The 6,987-nt window shown below is 47.7% G+C and overlaps 1 protein-coding gene across 1 annotated transcript in view; it reads left to right on the top strand.

Moving 5' to 3' along the window:
- DHRSX (dehydrogenase/reductase X-linked) overlaps positions 1–6,987 on the top strand; it is a 195,340-nt gene that overhangs the window by 151,211 nt on the left and 37,142 nt on the right. The gene's annotated exons all lie outside the window — the stretch shown is intronic.

Raw genomic sequence — 6,987 nt, 5'->3', positions numbered from 1 at the left:
CCACCTCTCTCCCTCTCTCTCTCTCTCTCTCTCTCTGTGTCTTTATCTCTCTCTGTCTCTCTCTCTCTCTCATTCCCTGCCCCTCTCTTTTCCCCCGTAAGGCAAATAACTCTCTCTCATCCTCTCCTGATTGGGACACATCTATTTTTTTTCCTTCTCTATAAGGAATAACACATGGTTTATTTTTAAGTGAAAGACTTCATTTTGAATAATAATATACATATCGTTCATGCCATTTACTTTTCATGGTGCGTCACTATATATGGAAGTAGACAGAGAAAAAAATAAACGTTAGAAATACCTAAGCATGGAAATACACAGGCAAAGAAGACATTTGATACATCTCCATGAACAAGCATCATCGGCCAGTATCCATTAGAAAAGCATGAAAACCATGCAGAGAGTCTGCCCACATCCCAGCAGGCAAGTGCAAACAGTACATGTTATAGTTTCTTGGATACAAAACGTATACGTTTTCTTTGGATTGGAAACATCCTACAGACGAGTGGCTTGGCTTTTCTATGCAAGGCAAAAATTATCTATAGAAGTAAAAACAGTGGGGGAATTTCCTGGCAGTGCACTGGTTAAAACTCCGTACTTTCACTGCCAGGGCTCGGGTTCGATACCTGGTCGGGGAGCTAAGATCCCATAAGCTGTGTGGCACAGCCGAAAAATTAAAAAAAAAAACACAGGTACAAAGCGTAGAAGCCATCTGTGACGATGAGATATTCCAGGCCACAGACGTGTGTCCACTCACCAATCAAATGCATCCATCAACGAGCAGATTGTTTTGGGGGTGCACTGTGCAGCTTTGCGGGATTTTAGTGCCCAGCCCAGGGATCGAACCCGTGCCCCCTGCAGTGGAAGCGTGGAGTCCCAACCACTGGACCTCCAGGGAAGTCCCTAGCAGATATTTTTTTATGGCTTATTTTACTATGTGTCAGTTCGCAGAGGCTGCTGTTTTCACGGATGGTCACTAACAAGGGTGACCATGTGAAGCCCTGACATGACATCGTCCCTTTATCCATTTAAAAAATACAAGTGCAGCGACGTGGGTGAACCTTTAAAATCTCTCCCTCAGCATGCTCCAGACGTTCAGTAAATATTGTTGCAGTTAGATCTGCTACCCAGGGAGCTGTCTAGGACATTTTGCTTTAAAAATGGAAACCAGGGACTTCCCAGGTGGTCCAGTGGTTAAGACTCCGCCTTCCAATCCAGGGGATGTGGGTTCCATCCCTGGTCGGGGAACTAAGATCCCACAGGCCTTGTGGCCAAACAACCAAAGCATAAAACAGGAGTCATATCGTTACAGATTCAATAAAAGAAATTTTAAGAAAATGGTCCACCTTAAAAAAAAAAAAAAAAAAAAGAAACCGGAGTGATTATTCTCAGCATCTCACTTTATTGTGGGCTTAGTCGTGGGCAGGGACCCCGGGAGTTTTTTGGGGGTCCAGCCTCCATGGGGCTGTAGCCCTCACACAGCTTCCCCGGTGGATGAACCCCAGGATGGGCTAGACGCTTCTGGAACACGGTGGGTGGGCAGCTGTGTGCATGGCCGCGATGTCCTTGCTGTTGCTTTAAAAATATGTTTTCCCTAACGATGCTATTTCCGCCCAGTCCTTGCTCAGATGACTGTGATGATTTCCCAACTCACCTTGAACTCGTGCTGTGCCCAGAGCATCCTCACTGTTGCTCGGGGTCAGTGAGTTTCTGCTAGAATCTGTCAGCAGAGCTTGTATGCAACAACGATCCATGTTGGCATGTCCCCAGGGCTGCGTCATTGCCGCACATGTCCTGTCTTGTACATTCTCGTTAGGAAATACGTAATACGGAGTGGGACGGATGGAATAGGTACAGCCTCAAGGAAATCGGGGAGGGGTTGCCCTTCAGCTCAGGTCACCACGAAGCGGACCACGGGTGCCCCAGCGAACATGAACACGGATGAGTCCGGCTGTTCTGCCCCAGCGGGGTGACATTCAGAGTTGGTGCAGCTGTTCCAATGTCTGGCTGACCCGAGCCTCCTGGCTGTTTTCTCTGCTGTCAACGTGCAAGGAATCAAAGATTATAGTAAGGAAGTAACAACCACCACCAGCTTCCTTTTATTATATAATGAATGTTACCCTCAACTCACCAGGTGGAAGCCTGGGAAGTCGCTGTGGGTTAACACCCCCAGATTCAGGCCATAATTCCTGCTGACCCCATATCCCCTTCAAATGCCCCTGCTCCGTGATGTGGGGCATTTTCCAATGGATTTTGACACTTGGAAGGGCATGTCTAGTGGCTGCCAGTTTGTCCCAGGAGATGGAGCTCTCTAGCCTGGACTTGGCCGTTTCAGCGTGCACAGACCACTCCCCCATCCTAGTGGCTCAAAGTAACCGTCTCCTTTTTTATTTTTTATTTATATTTACTGAAGTACAGTGGATGTATGATATTATATGAGGTACAGGTATATAATATAGCGATTCACAACTTCTAAACATTATACTCCATTTGTAGGTATTATAAAATATTGGCTGTGTTCCCCGTGCTGTACGTATGTCCTTCTAGCTTATTTATTTTATGCATAATAGCTTGTTCCTCTTTACTCCCCTTCCCCTATCCTGCCCCTCCCCCCTTTCCTCTCCTCACTGGGAACCACTAATTTGTTCTCTATACCTGTGAGTCGGCTTCTTTTTTGTTATATTCACTAGCTTGTTGCCTTTTTCAGATTCCACATATAAGTGATATCCTATAGTATTTGTCTGCCTTATTTCACGAAGTATAATGATCTCTAGGTCCATCCACGTTGCTGCAAACGGCGTGATTTCATTCTTTTTTCTGGCTGAGTAATATTCCATTGTGTATATGTACCACATCTTCTTTATCCATCCCTCTGTCTTTGGACACTTAGGTGGCTCCCACGTCTTGGCTATCGTAAACAGTGCTGCTATCAAAACAACCATTGTGCTTGCATTTTGGGCAGTCATCACTCTGGGCCTCCCATGGGGTTGCACCTGGGTCGCCGTTGTCTGACGGGTCAGCCAGGGCCAGACGTCCAGGGTGGCTTTCTCCTGTGGCGGGAAACTGGTCCTGCCCGTCGCCTGGCCTCAGCTGAGCTGGTCGACCAGATTCCCACGTGCGGTCTCCTCACCAAAATAGTGATCTTAGAACTGCCAGCCTTCTCTAGTGAAGCTGGCTGTGCCCAGAAAGACAGAATTCTGAAAACCGGAAGCTCTGGGGTCTTTCTGAGCATATGCCCTTGGACGTCGTACGACATTGTCACTGCCACTGCATTCGACTCATGACAGCAGAGTTCATGAGGCTGCCAGGATTTGAGGAATGCGACCCAGACTCCGTCTCCTGAGGAAACGGGTGTCATACGAATGTGCAGGCTGGTTGTTCGGCTGCTTGGAGGCCGCTGTCCCTTTCAACCAGCCTCACATCAGCCAAGTGCCCTGGATGCATGGGTCTGTCCTGTGCTGAGGGCTGCCTGCGCTGCAGGCACTGACAGAGCTCATTGGTCCAGCTTCGTCCACTAACTTAGGCGATCAAGGAAACACATCACCAGGGAAGTGCGTGCGTTTTCTCTAAATGCCAGACCTTATGTCCACGTGGCAACCAAAAAGCCTGTGTTTCTTCTGGATGACTTCTGAACGGCACCCTGGCATGCTCTTCAGAAACATTTTTCAAAGTAAAAAAAAGTTTTAATTTATTTTGGCCGTGGCATGTGGGATCTTAGTTGCCCAACCAGGGATCGAACCCACGTCCCCTGCATTGGAAGGTGGATTCTTTTTTTATTTTTTTATTTTTTGCGGTACGCGGGCCTCTCACTGCTGTGGCCTCTCCCGTTGCGGAGCACAGGCTCTGGACGCGCAGGCTCAGCGGCCATGGCTCACGGGCCCAGCCGCTCTGTGGCATGTGGGTTCTTCCCGGACCGGGGCACGAACCCACGTCCCCTGCATCGGCAGGCGGACTCTCAACCACTGCGCCACCAGGGAAGCCCGGAAGGTGGATTCTTTACTGCTGGACCTTCAGGGAAGTCCAGAAACATTTTTTTTTATACCTTACTTTTTATTGACTACAAGACAACATTTTAGAATATTTTTGAGCCTAATATCATATAATCTCAACAAATTCATTTGAGTGTGAAAATCGTAACAAAGTGTCTCATCTCAGAATGACACAAGTTTAGAGACCAAACATGCTGGAGCGTGTAGGTCTGTAGCTGAGAAAACCTATTTTTGGTTACATAGTGGTCCTGGGGAAAAAGAGAATCGTAGGGTTTAGAGTTAAAATAATGGGTTTTAGTTCTGTAGTAACCTAAATGGGAAAAGAATTTGAAAAAGAATAGATACACATATATGTGTCACTGAATCACTTTGCTGCACACCTGACACCAACACAACATTGTAAATCAACTGTACCCCAATATAAAAGTTAAAAATAAAATCATCCTTTGACCTAAAAAAACAAAAGGATTTTTAGTTCTAATTCTGTCATTTACTGGCTGTGTGAACTTTGCCAAGCCACTTCTTCTTTATGTTGTTTTAATGGAAAGGCATTTTATTTTAAATATAGCTGTGTGAACCTGTCAGTCCCAAACTCCCAATCTGTTTTGTTCATCGAATTTTAGTGGCTGTAGGTATATTTGAACACACACTCCGTTGGGTGCCTAAGACACGTATAGCTCGTTTTTCTCGTGTCTGTGGCCTCTGTCCATGCGGTGCCATACTCATGATGTTTGACAGTCATCAGCGCAGGGGATAAACTTTCAACAGCCCGGAGGTTTTTGGGGAGAGCTGGGTGTGGAGGGAAGAGGTAGGTGTGGCCAGGATGCGTGTGAGGGTGACACACCACACACCTGAACTCCCCGTCTTCTCGTTTCTGCGTCGGGAGCCGCATCTTCCGTCACGGTTCCTCTTCCATCCTTGTCTGTGGAAGCTGCCATCAGCCTGCAGCCTCCCTACAGCTTTGTTTTTTTAATATCACCACCTTGCAACACCGAGAGCACTTGGCTGGCTCTGTGAAAGCTAGAGCCTGAATCAGATGTTTTCTTGCCTCAGGGACCTCAGAACCTGCAGTGGGGATGTGTGGGGTCGTGAGACCTACCCGGGACCTGAGTGTGGAGGGACGTGCTGTGTGGCCCGGGAGGGGCCTTGCAATGCAGCTGGGAAAACTGTCCACACATACAGTTACTCAGACATGAATGCGTATATGGAGAATGCTATGTAGAAATGCATACACAGGCACATACAAATATATATATACACACACATATACAAATACAAAATGTATACATATAGAAGTACACATCCATATAAAATACACATCAACAAACACGTATACAAATGTGTATATGGAGAATTACATGTAGAAATGCATACACAGGCATATACAAATATATATGTATACCTGTACGAGTACATCCACATAAAATACACACACATCGGGCTTCCCTGGTGGTGAAGTGGTTGAGAGTCCACCTGCCGATGCGGGGGATGTGGGTTCGTGCCCCGGTCCAGGAAGATCCCACATGCTGCGGAGCAGCTAGGTCCGTGGGCCATGGCCGCTGAGCCTGCGCGTCCGGAGCCTGTGCTCCGCAACGGGAGAGGCCACGGCAGTGAGAGGCCCGCGTACCGCAAAAAGACACAAAAAAAACAAAAAACACACATCAACAAACACATACATATATACAAATGCATATACAGAGAATTACGTATAGAAATGGATATACAGCCACATACAAATGTACGTATGCATATGTAAATACAAATATATGTCTATACATCCATGTAAATAAACATATCAACATAAACATATACACGTATGCAAATGCATATACCCAGAGCAGTGTATACACATGCAAGTACAAAGACATGTATATACACGTGCAAAAATATATGTGCATAAAAGTCACCCATATATGCAAAACAACTTGCAAATGCAAATATATGCAAATACAAAAGCCTGTGTGGACGAATATACAACTGGAAATACACGTGGTCATGCATTACCCATAAGCACGTGCAAATGCATAGTTGACTTGAGCACTTACACATAGGCAAGTAACTGCTCACACACTCACAAATACGCACACATACGCACAGGCACATGTTCTGTGCAAGTGCAGGCATTCACGCAAGTACATATACACATGCATCTACCGTATATGCAAAAGACAACACGTGTATGAGTCGATAGGCGCTTGTAAACATGCATGCAAATACACAAACGTGTATGTATAAATGTGTGCGTGCGCAAATACATACGAACACATACGATTCCATGCACACGCACACACACCTAGACACACACATAGACAAACACACGTGCAAGTCCGTTGGCTGCTCTAGGAGATGGAACCATATGGGCCGGGCATGTGTTCTGCCCATCACCTGTGTCCTGGCCTCTGTGGGAGGGACTTGGGGACAGGGATTTGGATGACTTTTGCCCCCCACCGGAGGGCAGGCTTGGGTGTCCCAAACTGACGGGTTGAACGAACGGAGCCCCAGGACATGCCTCACAAATGTGTTTATGGACCAATGGCCGACGGGCTGGCTGGGGCCTGCTGGGGCCTGCAGTTCCCCAAAGGACACCTGAGGGGCTGCCGTGGCAACGTGGGTTTGGGGATCAGTGTTCTGTCCACCTGCCTGTGGACCATAGGTTAGCGTCACCCCCTGGTGTCCCAGCTGTGCTGCCCACGCCTCAGACCAGGCCCCTGGCATCTGTGGATGGCTCTTCCCATCCAGAAGAGTGACCGGCCCGGGGGACACTGTTGGGAGACTCAGGACAGTCTCACTTTCTGGGGGGTCCTGCTCTTTTGTCATCATTTACAAGCTCGGGCCATCGAAGGGCAGAGTTTGAGAGCAGGAAGGGGTCTTGTTGGTCTTTTGGCATCTTCCCCACCGTGTACAGAGCAGGAAACTGAGGCAGGAAGGTGGGGCAGCAGCCAGGACCAGAGCTACCCTCCTGGTGCTGGGCAGGTGCCCCATCCACCTGGGGGGCAGT

The sequence above is a fragment of the Neophocaena asiaeorientalis genome, unplaced genomic scaffold (genome assembly GCF_003031525.2).
Source record: "Neophocaena asiaeorientalis asiaeorientalis breed wild unplaced genomic scaffold, Neophocaena_asiaeorientalis_V1.1 scaffold69, whole genome shotgun sequence".
NCBI lineage: Eukaryota > Metazoa > Chordata > Mammalia > Artiodactyla > Phocoenidae > Neophocaena > Neophocaena asiaeorientalis.
The sequence above is the reverse complement of the archived record's forward strand: the minus strand, read 5'-3'. Positions and strand labels throughout refer to the sequence as shown.